Here is a 20,537-nt window from a genome sequence, read left to right as displayed (position 1 = left end):
CCACCTTCTCCCAGCATCCTTGAACTGCTTTTCTTCAACACACAGAACAGCATGTTCCAGAAAGCGGCTGTTCTGCTAGCCTGAATCCCACAATAAAGCAGATCCGTGGAGCTAATGTGCAGCTGATATATAATGTGAGCCCAGGGGAGGAACAAAACAAAACAGAAATACTTCACTTTTGAAGCCGTTAATAGTTTAGGATTGTCGGTTACGATAGCATAACCTAGTGAACGACGACTGATGGAGAATTTAAAAAATTAGAATAAGCTGAAAATACACTCCCCACAGTAGACACCAGGCTGCTAACCGGCCTCCTCTCTGCCACCTACAGCAGGAGCTCATAGAAGGGGTTGGGAACTTTGCCATAGGGTAGCCTCTTTTCCTCTGCAAAGGCAGTTGTAGCAAATATTCTGTTTCTGGCACACAAGCTGGCAAAAAGCCTCCAGGGCCTTTCTGTCTTTCTTTTTTTTCCTCTACAATTCATCTCAAAGACCCAGAATCTTCTGGGTCCAGAACAAGTTCCAGTGTTCCATCTAGCTTCCTAGGGAGATCTTTAATAAATTTCTCATCTGGTTGCAAGTGAGCCTTGCTGACTGAATAGAACAGATTGGTTTTCTATGTTTTCTGAATCAATGGTTGGAAAAACTAGGATTTTCCAAATTAGAGTAATTTTTCCTATTGATTTTATCACTAGTGACTCTCCACTATTTCTCCAGGAAGATAGAAGACCTTTCATTAAATATTCCTTGGACATGGGTGCAGCCAAGAGCCTGCCGGTGGCCATCCACGCTATAGATGCTAAACCAGAGTTTTATAATTGAGAGAGAGAGAGAGAAACGGTTTCATGGAAACATGATGCTTGGCAGGGATAATGTTCTGATCTGGAGGAAACAGAAGTCAACTAAAGAAGGTGCTAAAAATGCTCTCTAAACACTGGAAACATGGACTGAGCTGGGTCTTGTCTCCATTCCATCTAAGTAGAATCCGTCCCTCACCTTCTTGAGCACACATAGGAGCAGTGTGCGTATCAGAGCAGCTCTCTCTCAACACCACACATGCATATGTTGCTGACACTTCAACATGTCGTTCCTATTAGCTATTGTCCTAAGTATAGATTTTAAATAAAAAACAGGACACGTGACTACAATGATTGTTTCTTTTTAAGCGAGCTCTACACCCGATGTAAGGCACAAATTCACAACCCTGGGATCAAGAGTCACCTGCTCTACCAGCTAAGCCAGTCAAGCACCACTACAAGGACTGCCTTTATTATTAATAAAATTAATAAAGTATTAATTAAATATTAAATACATTAATTATTAATAAAATTAATATTAGCAAATACTAGTAACAAACAGCATCGCGGTTTCTTTAGAAACTAAGGTAGGGCGTGCTCTTGTGCAGGAAATCATCTACCTTGGGTATTAACTTTCTTTTTGACTTTCCCCACCCAAGTCTTGTACTTTGTCTCCACTACCCACACCTTCCTTCTGCCCTACCCCCCACCCTCCTCTGGACAGCTGCAATCTCCTTTCCTGTTCTCCATTTCCCACTTCCACCCCCCACCTGATCTTGTGGATCCTCAGAGGGACAGTGGTGCAGCGGGAGGGGCATCGAGCTTAGAGTCCCCATGAGGGTTAAGGTTGAGTCCTAGTGCTGCCACCAACATACTGAGTGACCTGAGATAAGTCACAACAGCTTTCTGTGTACCCACATCCTCACCCATATAATGAACTAAGGATATTTGGTTTAATTATTTCTAAGGTCCACTGCAACTTTACAGTAATATGGGTCTTCCTGCTTGGGTACATGTCACTTGGTTATTTGAATCTGCTCTAGCTTTCATGAGCCATTTTTGCCACTTCTTTTCATTATTACTGACATTCGGGATTTAAAAATAGGTGCTCGGTCTTAACCAACAGTTGCTCTTTTATATTGGAACAAAACATCAATTGTTTCTATGATGATATTCCTGCTTTGTAGGTTATAAAAGAAAGTCCAGAATATAAGGTTGCAGAATATAAATTGTAGGGGACTTTCTTCTGCCAGAAAATGGCAAGTAAGTTAATCCAAGTTTCCAGAAGACCATAAGCTACTCTTAACAGAATCTCAGCATCTGTTCTGCAAAAGGCAAGAGTGTCGATTTCCATTTGTACTCCCAGAGTTCTTTTCTTGACAAGCCAAGTCCTAGACAACAAAAGGTGGTGGTGTTACATTTACCTCTCAACTGCTGGGATTGAGGAGAGGAAGTAACATCAGTCACATCAGAGTCAGTATAGCTCATGTTTGGCAGAGCTGAGAAATGGTATCCAGGCTTGTTTTTTGCCATTTGAGTTACGATCTGACACAAGGTAGATGCTGCAAGCCTTCACAAAACAGCCTGTCCTGCAGAGAGCTAATGGCGAGTCAAATCTCTCTTGTCCCACATGCAGCTCCCCAAATCCCTGCAAATTATTCCAGGGTTGTCAAGGCCCTTACTCCCTCTTATCCACACATGTCCCCCTTTCCTCTATTGAATTAATTTAAACATTCTTGTTAATATTTACTAATGAGAAAAAAGGATCATAAAAATAAAGTATTGATAAAAGTTTAGAGAGGGTATACAGATTTAGACACTTCATAACACTCTTGGTACAAATTGGCACAACTTTCTGGGGGGTAATTTGGTAATAGAGATCAAAAATTTCTACTAGTTGTCCTAGAGTCATCTCAAGAGAATGCGCATGTGTTCATTGCATTATTGTTTATGAGAGCAACAATTTTTAGGATATGCTGAATGTGGATCAACAGGGGATGGGGTAAATAAGTTATGATCCGTCCATACAATGGAATTCATGTAGCTACTTAAAGAATGAAGTAGATCGTCACGCACTGACAACAAAAGCTATCCCAAAGGTACTCATTTTTAAAGCTATGTTGCAATGATCTGCACATCACATGAACTTTAGGCAATTGTCAGATAAGTGATCTTTACAATGACTAAACTGATTAACATAAGGATATGACAGATACATAATCATAAATGTAAAAAAATAAAAGGTACTTTGCAGAACTCATTTCTACGTATATATGTGATACCATTCACGTAACTGTATGAATATATTTACAATTGCTTATACATGCATTAGAAAACATGTAAGAGTATATTCAAGAAATTATTATTTTTTAAAAATATTTCATTTTTATTTATTCATGAGAGACACAGAGAGAGAGAGGCAGAGACACAGGCAGAGGGAGAAGCAGGCTCCATGCAGGGAGCCTGACATGGGCCTCGATCCCACATCCAGGCTGAAGGCAGCACTAACCACTGAGAAACCCAGCTGGCCTATTCAAGAAATTATTAATAGAGGTTATTGTGTAGAATGCAAAGAGGTGGGAGTAGAAAGGAGGATTTTACTTTTCTAATTAAAAACTTGTTTACTTAACTATTTCATATTTCGATGCTCATGCATTACCTTTGCCTTTACACGAAACTTTTTTAAAAGTAAAAAACTAGAAACATATTTTTTAAAAAGTGAGACAAATTATGATATAACCATAAAATGTAAATGTAATAGTAACCAACCCCTACAAATTATCTCCTACAGCTATGTTTGCTGACAGAAAAGCATTTGAGATGCATTGCTAGATTTTAAAAGGAGTTTACGAAGCAAAAAGAGCAAGGCGAGCAAGAGAACCATTGGAGTCTCCCGAGGACATGCTCCAAGTGGAGTTCTTCTAACACCAATGCCAGCACAGTACCCAGCAAACCTGTCTCGAAAGTACCGCTCCTCTGATGCACACTACAGTCCCACACTGTGCTACAAGCTACATCCTTTATGGTTGATCCTCACAACAACCTCGGATTGAAGATGAGGGAGGGTGTTAAACAAATGAGGCTTGGATTCAAACCCAGATTCTTCTTCCCAAACCAAAAAGTTTGGAGAATAAATTGACCAAATCAAAGAATGACAGAATGAATCATGGAAAGATTATAGGACTATACCAGACTGAGTAAGTACAACACTGAATATGGAACGCGTAACTCAGGGAGACACCCTTACTCTCTCACAGCAGCTGAGCAAGAGAGGGGAAGTGGGCTCAGGTGTTGAGTCCTGATTTCTTGACTGCAGGTATACAATAGGAGATAGGCACTGGAAAGATTATTAGTGATCACACAGTTCACTGTTTTTCAAATGGTAAGTTGTAACCCATTAGTGGATCCTGACACCAACGTAGTGAGTCACAACTCAGATTTTTCTTTAAAAATAGTGAACTGGAATAGAATGGAATATGGAAAAAAAACCAGACATGATGCATGTTGTGGCGGTTCCTATGTTTTTGTGAAACGCAATTTCAGTTGTATTTTATATACACAGAAACGTCTGCATTGAGTTGCACTGCAATAATATAAATGGCAGCCAGAAAAGTTTTAAAACCATTGATTCAGTTTCAGCTCCTTCATCAGGTGACAGCCTAAGGTCTAGAGGGATTAGATCTTTTAAGACCATAGTGTCTTCATCTGCAGAATCTGACTCCATCTTGCATTTCCCCACTTATATTCTTTGTCCCATCTTTCAAAATTACTGTTATTGAGCTTACCTTTCTGACAAGGCTACTAGGAAAGATAACGTAGGTATAAATATGGAAGCTACCATGTTATTATTACTATGTTAGGACTTACCATGCTATCAATACGGGATGAGCTAGTGGATTCTGGTAGGACCCAAAGTCACTGCCTCGACATCAGGTGAACAAAACAGGCTTCCTGTCATGGGAAATGGGAATTCCAAGGCTGATGTCTTGACAAGAATGTTTCCAAGTCTCGATCCCAGGACCCAGGGATCACGACCTGAGCGAAAGGCAGATGCTCAACCGCTGAGCCACCCAGGTGCCCCATAGTACATTGGTTCTGTCGATTGTACAATATCTTAAAATTATGTATTCCCCAATAAAAGGAAACTTCTCCTGATAGCAAAATTAAAAAAAAAATGTTTCCAAGTCATAAGTGACCCGTAGGTAGGAAGAGAAGCATTTGCATAGCATTAGGCATATGATATGACAATGAGTAGTTGTAGAGCACCTAGCATCACTGTCCTCCAAGCACCTAAAAGCAATTCTTTCAACTCTAATTCTTGACCCAACTACATATTTCATCTCAACAAGTACACTAAAGTCATAAGAAATGAAAATTGTGATCCATTTTAATGCTTTTCCCAATGCATTACCCTACTCAGTTTTGTGCTAAGTGAAAACTGTTGCTCTTCTTTAGTCTACCAATGCACTATTTCATTACAGGATCATAAAATTTTTTCTACCTTCAGGAACATAAAAAGTGTCCTCCTCTTCTCCAGCCTGAGGTGCAACGGTTTCACCCCTCTCTACTTCTTGGCTGTAATTACTGTACTATGAGTCCTTCGGATTTCAGCTCATGGACCCAGTGAGGGCCCAGTTAGTAATACTCCTTTCTAAAGGTCTGAACCAGCTACAGTCAAAACACTGTGTCAGGGTATTGGATATCCCCAAAATAGTATCCCTGTACCCTAAACCAGATTAAGACTGAAAAGCTAATTGGATATTGCCAGATTATTGGGTTTCCAGCTTTTGCTTTTTTTACCACTATCAGCCTAGACATGTGTGGTCTGGGCAAGCTAAGACATCCTTAGAGGAACATGGGAAAATAATAATGCTAAAAATGCAATACTTTTTGTAGTTTACAACCTTCTCCCCTTAAATTACTCATTTGTTCATTTTAACTGGTTTGGTTTAGATGTGATTCTCCTTATCCTAACTTATTCTGGTGTCATTAGGACTGGCCTGACCTAGAATGTCTATTTTTAATTCCATTTTTAACCTTCGCTTACATACTTACTCAAAAAACAACCTGAAAGCCTTGATCCATTGATTTTTGCGGATGGCTCTGCCATGGTCTGCAGGGTTGGTGTGCACGGATTATACAGTAGCTGTGGATCTCTTGAGACTCTGCATTTGTATCTGATTTTCCTCTGTCATTAATGATCTTTCCATTAAATCCAAGCTTTCTGCTCTCAGTCCCCGTGACAGGAATTTTAGCCCTCTGTTCAGTATCTGCTCTGAAAATAGATTTCCCACTGAGCAGAAGCTGTGGCAACATGACACCTCTTGTGTAACACTAAACATACCACAGCCCTGTCTCCAATGCAGACTATCAGGGTTGACAATAGATCACTTTGTTTGCAATAAGATACATGTTAGGAATATTTAACACCAGAAGAGACAGGTCAGATCCTCTTTTATTTGAATTCATTTCCCAGCTATTTGAAAAAAAGTCAAATAAATAGTTTATTAACTTAAGACCTAAATCAGTTACTACTATCGGTTTATAAGAAGTTACTATGTGCCAAACACACGCTAGATGCAGAAGGGTCAAAGGACGCATGTTCCCATCCTCAAGAACCCAGCTAAGAGAGATCAACACATATGCAAATCTAACACCTTGTGTTGTAAGCTCACTGTGTCCTAGGTTTGTCACCAAGAGCTTTCTAGGATCTCCTTTGGTTCTCAAAACAACATGAGGAACTTTGCCTGAGGTCTTTTAGCTTTTTGGTAGTTGAGCTGTGACTTGAGTCCAAGCCTATTGATCCAAAGCCGATGCTCCTCCCATTTCAGGATTCTCCTTTTCACTGCAACCTATATTGTCGTTTCTGGATTTGTAGCAATGACTGTAATGAACCCTAGTTTAGTAACATTCTAGACCAATTGGAAGTAGCATACATTCACCCCCTCAATTATATTCTATTTGCACAGTTTAGAGTCCAAGCCTTCTTTCTGCTCAACGAGTCTTCTGAATCACTTTTACCCAGTGGTTTGTAAATATTTTTTTAAATATTTTATTTTTAAGTAATCTGTATAATCAACGTGAGGCTCAAACTTATAACCCAAGATCAAGAGTCATATGCTGTATGACTGAGCAAGCCAGGCGCCTCTGTAAACTTCCGAGAGGAGGAGGAGGATGGAGGAGGGAGAGACCCCGAATGCTTTAGAAGTCAAAGGGGGCATTAAGGCCTCCCTTCTTTCTTGACGCAATGCTCTCATGTGTTCCACCAATCAAGACTGGTGAGTGGGAAGTAGAGAGGCAAGGAATAGATTTTTAAGCATTTTCCTTCTCAGGGCAATAGGCAGCTCACAGCTGCAGGAGGCGAGCCGACCCAGTGAGGCTAAGCTCCCCGGTGCAGTGTGCCCTTGTCGCAGTGCCTGGAGGCCGGGGGGCAGGGGGTCCCCTGGGCCCTCAGACCCGGGGCGGCAGTGACAAGTCAAGAATCCCACCTGGCCCTGGAGGCTGCGGGCACGGGACTGATGCACCCCGAGGCTCCTGGGGCAGAGGGGTCCCCAGGGCCGGAGAGGGGCAGGCTTTGGGCCTGTCGGGGCGCAGCCGGCGGGATTCTCCCTAAGCAGAGCCTGCCAGGTGCACCCCCCCCCCCAGGCACGTACAAGCCTTGACACTTGCTTCCTACCAGCTCTTTATGGAACACAGGGTGTCCTGAAAAGGGGACGTGAGGGGGCCTCAGATGGCCCACGGAGGCCAACGGGCGCCGCGGTGAGGCCCGGCTCCCCACTCGGCCCAGCAGGCTGCAGGTGGGTGCAGTGTCATCGGCCAGGGCCGGGCTGCAGGGAGGCTGACTCGCTTAGAGGGTAGGGACGGGCTCGGGGCAGTGAAGGGACAGTGGGAATAGCCACCACCACTGGGAGAAGGGGCCACGCTGGCTCCCCTGCCTGAGCTTTGGAGCTCCTGTTGCCCGCACTGCAATTGGAAGGCGGCCACTTCCTCTGCGACTCTCCTCTCTGTGGCTTGTTTAGAATTAGAGCATGTGGTGCAAGTGCCGGTGCCCATCAGTGTCTCGACTTTGGTGACTGCACTGTGGCTACTCAAGACACCTTTGTTCTCCGAGAAGGTGGCAAATTCCAGGTGGAAAGGTACGACGTCCGGACGCAGCCTTCCTTAGAGTGGCTTGATGGTAAAACATGATCCTCATATTATTAGAGAGAAAGAATGATAAACCAAATGTGGCAAAATTTAAAAATTAATGAATCTTCTTGAAACTTCTCTGTAAGTTTGGAATTAATTTGAAGTAAACAGCTCTACCAAAAGTAAGAAAGGAATCACGCTTTCTAGATCTTCTCATCGAAGATCAGTACAATCCAAATCTCAGGGGGCAGGATGCTGGCCAGCATCGACGGATCTTAAAGAACCCCAGGGACTGCAGTGGGCAGCCGGGACGGAGAATCAGATTCTAGGACTCTGAGATCTGCCCCGAGTCAACAACAATACTGAAAAGTAACCCCCAAATCAATAATAACCATTACTTTAACCATATATCGTCCTAACTGTTCAGTATAGTTATGGCTCTCGTTATAAAGTAATATAACCACATTATGTAAAAATTGGAAAATATTTTTAAAACAAAAAGTTATTCCTGTAACATGTACAATGAGGACATTTCAGTCAATTTCCTCCAAGTACTTTTTAATGTATATATTCACTTCCTAGATAGTATGACACACTGAACAGAGGACTTTAGTGCTGCTATTTTCATTTGACATTGAAAATGGCTTCAGAGAGATCATTTTTGATGATACTAGACCAAGTGGATGTGCTGTTACTGATTTAACTGTTCTCCTACGTTTGCACCTTTAAGTTATCTTGAATTTTTATTTATTTTAATTTTTCGACTTACAGATAATGCTGTGGGGAACAAATGTGCTCATAGTAGTGTTTCGATATTTCAGGCCATTTACAAGAGTGGGGTTATGGGTCAAGATATGTCCATTCTCATGGCCCTCAAACTGCTTTGCTAAAGAGCTTTAACCATATATGCTGCAATCAGCAAGACATGCTAGTTCTGCAGCATTTGACATTATGGATTTTTTGTTGCAAATTTAATATGTGAAAAACATATCAGAAGTAGGCCAGGGCTGGAAGAAAGGAAACTTGATTTTAACTCTTCTTCTGTCACCAACTAGCAGTGACTTTTGAGATTTTTCCCTTAATCTTTCTTCATCATTTCTTGCATTTATTCAACAAATTCTTAATTGAGCGCCTGCTGGGTTCCAGGCTCAGTGTTGGGAATACGGTAGTGCTGTAAGTTGGGAGGCCCGAGAAGCAGACTCTGAAATGGAGATTGGTGTGCAGGGGAGTTATTACAGAGCACTTTGGGGATCAACACACATGGAGATGCAGGATTGGGCAGAGGGAGAAGGAGGGCTGCAACGAAGTCTCGGTGAATCCACAGCCATGGGCAGCTGTGAGGGTGAGATATGCCTTCTGAGGTACCCCAAATTGGGGTGGGGGTTGGGCCTTTGTGTCCCCACTTCATTTAGAGGCTGGATGCTGGCTGCACTGGGAAGCATCATGACCTTGGTGAGGCAACTCCCTTCAGCCCTATCAATTCCTGAGGAGGACTGCAAGCTGAGGGCTGGGAGGGGCAGTGCTCCTAGCGGCTGGAGACATAAGTCTTTGTTTCCTGAAAGGAAATCTGGGTGGTGCCTCACAACACTACTACAAGTGGTGACAAAAGCAGACAACTGTCCTTACCCCATGAGGGGGAGATAGACACTGATATTACACACACACACACACACACACACACACACACACAATGACAATCTGAAAAGCGCTATGATGTAAAAGTTCAGGATTCCATGAGTGTGGAGAGCAAGGGGACTTGATCTCATCTGGAGGTTTCAAGGAGGATACCCTTGAGTCAGTCATACATAGCTGAGATTGGGGGATAAAAAGAAAGAGAAGAGTATACGTGTTAGAGAAAAGAACACTGTGCAATGAGCTGAACCTGGAGGGGGCCGATGTTTCAATGAAAAGAAAATCAGAGCACCTGAGGTGCAGAGAGTCAAAGGGAACAAGACCAGAACGAGGGCAGGGGGAAGGTGAGGACCAGCTCAGGGCCACTTTCCAGGCCATGAAGAGGACATTGTTTTTCCACACCTTAACCAATATGAAATCTTTGCAGAGTATTAAGAACATGGGTGACATAATCAGATTTGTACTTTTAAAACATTTCTGGTTGTAATAAGTGGATTGAAACGCAGGGAGAAAGGATGGGAGAGACTCATTAGGATCGTAGCTTAGGCCGGAGTAGTGCAAGTGGACAGGGAGAGAAGCAGACAGACTGGAAAGAGATAAAATTGACAGGACTTGGTGGTGGATTTGATTTGGGAGGTAAAGTAGAGGGAGTGTCAAGAATGACCCTAGGTTGTTGGTGCTGTTCCCTGAGAAGAGGACACTTTGGTCTCTCTTGATTTTGAGATAACACACAAATGTTATCTTGAGAAAGTAATCCATAGAGAGCTTTCTAGAATTTATAGGAGTCTGAGGGGGAGATAGACAGTTGGCAGCTACTGGGGAATAGCTGGGAATCTAAATAATGGGCATGAAGACATCACCTAAGAGAGATTACAGAGTGAGAAGGAGGTTAGTGCCAAATCATGAGGAACTTATGATTTGGTAAAGGGGGGTGATCCACCAAAGGTGATCGAGAAAGCGAAGGTAAACAAGCAAGCTCCTGGGAGAGGGGGGTTCATGGAAGCCAAGGGAAGTCATTCAGCGTGGGGGGATTAGTCAAAGTACAGACTAACAATGACAAGTTAGGTGAGAGGAGGACTGAGAGTGACACTGGGCTGAGCAGCCCGTCTGTCATTAATGAATTCAGGACATTATCCGTGGGCCTAGCAGAGCAGAGTGGGTGGGGAGTGCGGAGATGACAGTGAGCATAGACCTCTTTCAAGAGGTTTGGTTGCAGAGTGTAGGAAAGAGGGGGAAGCTGTGGGGGGAATTAGGAGTCAAGTTCATTTTACTTTGTTTTGCTTTTATGATATTTGAATGTGGATGAGAGAGAGAGAGAATAGAGTGGAAGAAGCCGAGTATGTGGAAGTGGAAAGCATCGGGGTGGAGGGAAAGGGATCCTGTGTACAGGAGAGGGTAACCTCATCCATGTCACAAGAGAGACAGAGAGCACTGGGGTTTTTTTTGTTTTTAAAGATTGTATTTATTTGTTCATGAGAGACCTAGAGAGAGGCAGAGACCCAGGCAGAGGGAGAAGCAGGCTCCTTGCAGGGAGCCCGATGCGGGACTCGATCCCAGGACCCCGGGGTCACGCCCTGGGCTGAAGGCAGCACTAAAGGCTGCCCCCCAGCCTACTTTTTAGATCTGTTGCTCTCCAGCCTCGCTTAAATGAGTTACTTCTTTCTGGGCAAGATATTATGACTGGACAGGATCAGCTAGTGGAAGATCGCCCTCCAACTCTGATGTGTCATCTGGCCAAGGTCAGTATTTCTGGGTGGATGACATCCAACAAAGAACATTACATGGGCCAGGTCCTGTTCTATCAGTGTGGTCTTGTAAGTCAATAAATGCCTGTTCTGTGTCTTCTGTGTCCCAGATACTTAGAGCAGAGTCGAGACTAAAGAGGAGCTGTTACCCATCTTCATGGGCCTCACAGTATAGTGGGGAGTCATAATAATGCAATACTTGTGAGTGACGTATCATGAGGAAGAAGTTTAGAATTGTGTTGCCACTAATAAGAGGGCTCCACTTTATTTTCCAGGTGAGAGAAGACTCCCCTGGGAACATGAATGCAATCTAAACCATGACAACTGGGCAAGTGTTTGGTTACGAAAAGAACTAGCTCATAAGGGTAGTGAAGGGCTGTGATTGTTGAGTGTTAGGAAAGCTCTGAAGTCAGTTGAAGTCTGAAGTTGGCTATACATGACTGTAGCTGAAAATCTGAGCGCCAGCGGGCTAGCCCATGATTTATTTTTCTAGATCTATCTTCAATAAGGTTTCTTCTGTGATTATTATTGATCATCCCTGATCCATGTTTAGCCTTCCATATTTGCTACTGAAGGGCTGCCTACCAGAGGCACGTGGAACAGGAGGAGCGTTACCAACCGTCAGGCGTTGTAAAGCACCCAGACAAACTAGATTAGAATTGCTGGACATGGAGCCAAGTCATTTTAGTTTTAGAAAGCTCCCATGTGATCCTAATACAGTGGTTGGCACAGAGACCACTGCCATGGGGCTCTGGGAGCCTGAGGGCACTGGGGTTTGGTCTCAGGATATCAGATCTCAGGTCTCAGAGTGAGGGCACAGAATGAGAACAGGATCATTTGTTTCCTTCAACCCTACCCTCTTCCCTCAAGTACTACCAGGCCCTCCTTCTCCCACAAGATCTGAGAGATTTAATTCTTGCCCATGTTTGAGTTTGAAAAGGCTCTTGCTCTTTCTCTTTGTGAAATGTACACTAATCTCAGTAATTTTGGCCTTGTATCCTTGCCTACTTCATTTATAGGAATTCCAACCATTCAACCACCACTGCCTGCCCTGCAGAGACCTTTGTCGCTGTCTCTCCTTTGCCACCCAGTGGGGTGGGTGGTACATCCTCAGTTGCTCTCTTGCTGATGCTTTCTCCACTGCTTCCTAAGTTGAAAGTGTTTTGTTATCTTTAGTGATCTACAGCCTTTCACACAACCTATTCTCTTAGGCCTTCCAAACTTTGCTCTGTTCCTTCAACTTTATCATCCCCTTTGTGCAAACACCACTAATAAGGTGTCCTAGCTATCAGGCTGAAAATATTAAAGTCAAAGTATCCATGGTCATGCTCAAAAGAAACATTTCCCAGGCTAAGTCAAATGTTCACCTCTGCATATCAAGGGGTGAGTTCCCCGTCTTCTGAGAATTTGAGGTAATCTGTCCTATTGTCCCCCTGACCTGGGGGCCCTAGTTCAAATCAGATTCTTAGTAGGTTTCTTGGGTTGCATGGAGCTCCTGCTGTGGGTATACAGAGAGGCCCTCACTGCCCTCTTCCTATAAAATGACAGTGGCCATGGACTAGCTAATCTGACTAGATACTCAGGTTCGCTATTCTCAACATGTTCTACGTAGGCTGGCCTAAACATACCAGCTATGCTTTTCTCCTAGACTTTCAATATTCTAGACTTTTCAGTTTTTTGGATTATTTGACTTTGAAGAGATAGTTCCTGGGAGGTCTGATCACATTTTCACTTTGGTCTTGGGCTGTCTCACATGAAGGAGGGTGTGTCTCTGCAGCACACTTGGTATTTAGGTCAGTGGCAAAACACACACAGGGTAATTAATTAATTAAATATGATATTAAAGGTAGGGTTGGCTTCAACTCTTTGAGTATTCAGAAAGACTTTAAAGGCAGGGATAAGCCCAGTTCTGACATGTATCAGGACCAAGCCAGACTGAATGAGTCATGAGTGAGCCCAAATATGTTCTCTGCGACCATTGAGGGCTATATAGCACCATTTTACCCTAAACGCCACAAGCATGATCCCTGTCCTCAAATGATTCATTTTCACATGTCAGTGGTGATGTGGGCCATAGCTGCTCATTCTGTCCTGTTTTATTGCTGGGAGTGGCTGGGATGAAGATGAAGCCAAGCTGCTGTGCACAGTGAACCCCTTACCCGGGGGAAAGGCAGGTGGAATAAGGAGTGGCCAGACCTCCCATGAATAAACAGTCATGCTTCACAGTAGAGAGAAAAGGAACCAGACAGTGAGTCAGTTTCAACTCTCAAAGGTAAATGGATTTATTGAGTATGACTAACTTTTAGCCCTTTTTTGTATCATGGCTATATTCTGGTGATATTTCGTCCATTTTGACTAAACTCAAAAGAGTTGCTTTTCATACATACCTTCCAGACTTTGACAAAATGATCCCTGCTACCTCCAGAGGAGAACCGCAGTAGAAGCCTGAATTCCAGGTCTGAACCTAGCTTTTAAGGTTGGCTTCTGAGAACGCATATGCCATAAACTGTGAGAAAACCATTTCTGAATAACTGATGGTCTCTAATTTAGACAAATTATTCTGCTCTTTTTAGACTATGATTCTGAAAATTATTATTTCAACTGAATGTTTTTCCTCTCAAATTAGAATGAACAATTATGTTCCCAGAAGGCTAGCTTCCTTCCTTGGCTTGCTCTCTCCACATTTATTCTGTGCCCTTTCCTCTACTGATAGTCCTTGTGATACTACTAATCACACAGTGAGTGTGAAGGAAGAGGAAACTTCTAAACCATTGTCTATTTCTGATGTTGTAGAACATCTAAGAAGGGACATTTTGATGGTTTTATCTTAACTTAAGCAATGCAATTTTCTCAGAGATGAATGATCTGGGTTCTCTGGGGTTCCTTTTCCTCATGTATAAAATAAATGAGATGGACTAGAAGTTTTCTAAGTTCCCATTCACCTCTAACTCTGTGAAAAAGCCTGAGAAATGGCTTTTTAGAAAAAGTGTCAGAGAAAGGTGGAGTCAAGATGCATGTCACTTTGGTGGGGGTGGAACAGAGCCCTGAATCAGGAATCAAAGTTCTTATAATATAAGTTACCAGTGGGACTTCCCTCAACCACTTCACAGCTTTAGCTATGAAAGCTGTAAATGGGATCATGCTGATCAACTGAAGCAATGGTTGTCAAGGTGCTTTGAAAATAAAATCAAATACAAGAATCTGGGGTTGCTATTAGGAAAGCTGCAAAGAGGCTCCCTCAGAAATCACTTCTTTGCCTCTGGATTTTAGGTCTCCAGTCAACTTAAAATAAAGCTACATAGACATGCCACCATCCATCCAAGTTCAGCAACTGCAGTGGGGGGGGTTAAAATTTGCCAAAGGAATAGCAAGACAATAGTAACTTGCTAATGGGAAAATCCATGCTTTTAAGGTTAGCTAAAAAGAGTAACTGCTGAAAATAAAGGCTTTATTTGAAAGACATTTTGGAAATCTGCATTGGTTTTGTAACACATTAGGTTAGAAATTTTTATATTTAAAAAAAGAGACTTGTTTTCTACTAGATTCTAGTGGAGAATACTCTAGGCTAAAGCCATGATGCTTCATATTTATGTCTTAGTACTACTTCTAAGTTGCTATGCAAGTTTAGAAAAATGGCTGAAGGTCTAAGGTCAAGCTCTCCAAATTACAATGTAGATTAATAGTACCCGCTCAGAGTTTTCATATATTTCATTCCTAGTAGGTAAGTTAAAGGTAATTTTTTAAAAAATTATAAAAATTCTTTAGTATTTTAGATAAAAGTTACCATAATGTAGCCAAGGTATAAGGCTTTTCATACCTGGTATGCCCTAAAGTTGTTTGTAAATAATATCTTGTAAATGTGTAAATGTGTAAATGTGTTAGGAAAGGTGCTCGCTTCGGCAGCACATATAAAAAAAAATGTGTTAGGAAAGAAATATAAAATGCTTTATAAAGTGAAGAATCTTTTTTAAACCCCAAGTTGGATTACCATGTAAGTCTATGTTTTCAAAATCAGATTTTCTAAAAGCATAGTCTACCTATAGTGCTGTTTACATTAAACACACAGAGCTATTTACGAAGGTAGTGAAAAGAGTTATTTTCATGGAAGTAACACTTTAAGAAGCATCAGACATGTCACTGATCCAGAATCTAATAGAAAACTTCTAACTTTAAGGAAAATATTTCCCTGAAAATGTCAAAATATGGTGTATTAACAAAGAGCGAAGATTTATGTCTGGTGCTCCACTTTTTGACGGTTGCAGCCCAGGGAATGCTGCTTGACCCCCTTGCTCTGGTGGCCAGGGCAGCTTGTATTCCTGGGTCCCATAGGACTGCAACAGTCAGAGAAACAGTTCTTGGCAGGCTAACACCCCCAGAGCAATGCATGGACAATAAACTGAGCCACATCCATCAGGTTTCTGTGGAGACCTCTTTTCTTGTCCTGGACTTTGGCCTAAGGAGCAGGTGTCAGCCTTACACACATCTAGAGGCTACAGAGGTGCTTGCAAAGAACGTAGATCAGAGGCTGCCATCTCTGTGTGCTCCCTCTACCTTATTCCTACTTAGCGGGATCTCCCAGAAACAAACTTATGCATGTCTCTGGTTCCCTGATCTTTATAACCATCACCTAGGGGACACCTCCAGATTACTTGGCTCTGGTGGACAGTAGGCCTCATGCTGATAGTCCCACAGAAATGAATATATTATCATACTAAAAAAGCCTCTCCCTGAGGGTCTGATGTCCAATTAGCCTGAAGCTAAGTGCTGGCTGAGTTCCTCCCCTTTGGGACACTGACAGGTATTCACACACCATCAACAAATGAGAGCTATTAAAAATACAATAGGCTGTTTGGACAATCGGAAGCTTGAGAGACAACCAAGAATTAGAGCAGTGTTGAACAAGGTCCATCTACAAGAGCCTCTACTTCAAGATTGGGAGAGGTGGTTGTTTCATTTAATGCATAGAAACCAACAGAGTTAAGCAAAATGAAGAAACAGAGGAATATGTTCCAGACAAAAGAACAAGATAAAGCCTCCGGGGGAAAAGGCTTAATGAAACAGAGAAAAGTCATTTACCTGTCAAAGAGTTCAAAGTAATGGTCATAAAGATGTGCACTGAAGTAGGGGAAGGAATGGATGAACACAGTGAGAACTTCAATAGAGATAGAAAATATAAGAAAGTATTAAAAAAAAAAGTAAAAAGTACCAAACATTAGTCACAGAGCCAAAAAATACAATAATTGAACTGGGAAATATACTAGAAAGGTTGAACAACAGACTGGATGAATCAGAAGAAAGGATCAATGAACTAGAAGACAAAGCAGTAGAACTCACCTAATCAGAGCAGAGGGTCAAGAAGAAAGGAAAAAAAGTGAAGATAGCTTAAAGAATTTATGACACATCAAGCTGACTAACATTTGCATTACAATGTTCCCAGATGAGAAGAGAGAACAAAGAGGGTAGAAAATTATTCAAAGAAATAATGTCTGTAACTTGAGGAAGTAAAGAGACATCCAGACCCAGGAAAACCAGAGTTTTTAAATGAGATAAACCCAAAGAGATCCACAAGAAGAAACATTACAGTTAGAATGTCAAAAATTAAAAACAAGGAAAGAATTTTAAAAGAGGCAAGAGAAAAACAACTTGTTACATACAAGGAACATCCATAAGACTATCAGTATATTTTTTAGTCGAAACTTTGCAGGCCAGGAGGGAGTGACAAGATATATTCAAAATCCTGACAAAAATACAAACAAAATTCCAACCCAAAATACTATGCATAACAAATATATCAATTCATACTGAAGAAGAGATAAAGAGTTTCCAGACAAGAAAATACTAAAGGGGTTCACTATTACTAACCTGAATTTACAAGAAATGTTAAAAGGACTTCTTTAAACTAAAACAAAAGAACACAAATGAGTAACAAGAAAACATATGAAAAAATAACTCACTGGAAAGATAAATATATAGTACAGGTAGTGGATTAATCACTTATAAAGTGAGTATGAAAGTTAAAAGATCAAAGTAGCAAACAAAACTATAACTATAATAATTAGTTAAGGTATAAACAAGAATAAAATGTAAAATGTGACATCAAACACAACATAAAAATGTGTTGTGGAGGGGAGTCAAATGTAGAACTTCAGAACATGATCAAACTTAAGTTGTTACCAATTTAAAATACAGTCATAGATATAAGTTTTTATATATATGCCTCATGGTAACCACAAAGCAAATCCTATAGTAGATACACAAAAGAGAAAGAGAAAGGAATCTAAGCTACCACTAAACAAATCAGCAAACCACAGTGGAAAAGAGCAAGAGAAGAAACTACAGAGAGGAATTATAAAACAGCCAGAAAACAATTAAGAAAATGGCAGTAAGCACATGCCTATCAATAATTACTTTAAATGTAAATGAACTAATTCTGAAATCAAAAGACAGAATGGTTGAATGAATACCAACCAAACAAAAAAACAAGACCCATCTATATGCTGCCTGCAAGAGACTCACTTCACATGTAAGAAAACACACAGACTGAAAAGCAAGGGATGAAAAAGATATTCCATCCAAGTGGAAATCAGAAGAAAGGCAGGCTAGCAATATCTGTATAGGCAAGGAAATATCATAATGATGAAGGGATCAGTCCAACAGAAGGATATAGCATTTGTAAATATTTATACACTCAACATGGGAGCACCTAACTATATAAAGCAAATATTAATAGACCGAAAGGGAGAAATATACAGCAATACAGTAATAATAAGGGACTTTAAAATATACCCAACTTATATCAATGGATAGATCATTCAGACAGAAAACCAATAAGGAAACATTGACCTTAAACAAACAACATGTTAAACCAGATGGACTTAACAGATATATCCAGGAAATTCCATCCAAAAACAGCAGAATACACATTCTTCTCAAGTGCACATGGAGCATTCTCCAGGATAGATCATATGTTAGGCCACAAAGAAAGTCTTAGTAAATTTAAGAAGATGGAAATCATATCAAGTATCTTTTCCAACTACAGTGGTATGAACCTAGAAATCAATTACAAAAAGAAAACTTGAAAAGGCCCCAAAGATGTAGATTAAACAACATGCTACTGGGCAAGCAACGTGTCAAAGAAGGAATCAAAGGAGAAATAAAAAAATACCTTAAGGCAAATCAAAATAGAAAGACAACATATCAAAATTTACGGAATGCAGCAAAGCAGTTTTAAGAGAGGTACTCATGGAAATAAATGCCTACCTCAATAATAAGCAAAAACAAAAAACAAAACAAAAATCTAACGGTACCTCAAGGAACTAGAAAAAAAAGGCCAAAGTTAGGAAAAGGAAGGAAATAACAAAGATCAATGAGAAGTAAATAAAATGGAGATCAATATGACAATAGAACTGATTGATGAAACTCAAGAGCTGTTCTTTGAAAAGATAAACAAAATTGACAAAACTTTAGCTAGACTCACCAAGAAAAAAGGATTCAAATAAATAAAATCAGAAATGAAGAAAAATTACAATTGATATCACAGAAATACAAAGGATCATGAGACTACTATGAATAATTACACACCAAAATCTGACAATCTAGAAGAAATAAATTACTAGAAACATACAACATACCAAGAAGATATCATAAAGAAAGAGAAAATCTGAACAGATTGATCAATAGTAAGAAGATTAAATCAGTAATCAGAAACCTACCAATAAACAAAAAGTCTAGGACCGGATGGTTTCACTGGTAAAATTCTACCAAATATTCAAAGAAGAATTGATACCAATTCTTCTCAGAATCTTCCAAAAAAATAGAAGGAAGAATGCTTCCAAGTTTATTTTATGAGGTCAGCATTACCCTATTATCATATCGAGACAAGTATACCACAAGAAGAGAAAATTATAGGCCAGTTTCTCTGATAAAAAAGAGATGCAAAGATCCTCAACAAAATTTTAGCAAAACAAATTCAACAATACATCATTTAAAAGGATTATACACCACAATCAAGTGAGGTTTATTCCAAAGATGCAAGGATGATTCAATATCCACAAATCAATCAATGTGATACACCACGACAACAAAATAAACACTAAAAATCATATGGTCATCTCAATAGATGCAGGAAAAGCTTTTGACAAAACTTGACATCCATTTATGATAAAAAGTCTCAAACTAAGTGTGCAGAGAGGGAACGTAATTCAACATAATAGAGACCACATATGACAAGTTCATAGCTAAAATTATGCTCACTGATGGAAAACTTTTCCTCTTAAGATCAGGAACAAGAAAAGAATGTGCGCTTTCCCCATTTTTATTCAACATAGTACTCAAAGTCTTAGCTAGAGCAATTAAGCAAGATAAAGAAATAAAAAGCACCCAAACTGGTAAGGAAGAAGTAAAATTGTCACTATTTGCAGATGACATGATACTATATAGAAAACCCTAAAGACTCCACAAAAAAATTATGAGAACTAATAAAACAATTCAATAAAGTTGCAGGATACAAAATCAATATACAAAAATCTGTTATATTTCTATACACTAATAATGAGCCACCAGAAAGAGAAATTAAGAAAACAATCCCACTTATAATTGCATCTAAAAGAATAAAATAGGGGTTGGGGTGACTGGGTGATGGGCACTGAGGGGGGCACTTGGCGGGATGAGCACTGGGTGTTATGTTATATGTTGGCAAACTGAACTCCAATAAAAAATAAATAATAATAATAAAATAAAGTCAATCCTCTAGGTAAATGAAAAAAAAAAGAAAAAAATTTAGAAAAAATAAGAGGTTATTAAATTGTAACCAATTTTTTGATTTCCATAAAATAATAAAATAATAAAATAAATAAAATAAAATAAAATAAAATAAAATAAAATACCTAGGAATAAACCTAACCAAGGAAGTGAAAGGCCCATACATGGAAAACTATAAGACATTAATAAAAGAAATTGAAGACACACACAAAACATAAATATATACTGTGCTCATGGGCTGGAAAAATCAATATTGTTAAAATGTCCATACTACCCAAAGCAATCTAGAGATTCAATGCAATCTATACCAAAATTTAATGGCATTTTTCATAGAAATAGAACAAGCAATCCTAAAATTTGTATGGAACCACAGAAGACTGTGAATAGCAAAAGCAATCTTGAGAAAGAAAAACAAAGCTCAAGGCATCATGCCCCCTCATTTCAAAACTATAGTAATCAAAATAACATAGTACTGG

Source organism: Vulpes lagopus, chromosome 24 (genome assembly GCF_018345385.1).
Source record: "Vulpes lagopus strain Blue_001 chromosome 24, ASM1834538v1, whole genome shotgun sequence".
Classification (NCBI taxonomy): Eukaryota; Metazoa; Chordata; class Mammalia; order Carnivora; family Canidae; genus Vulpes; species Vulpes lagopus.
Note: the sequence above shows the minus strand (reverse complement) of the source record.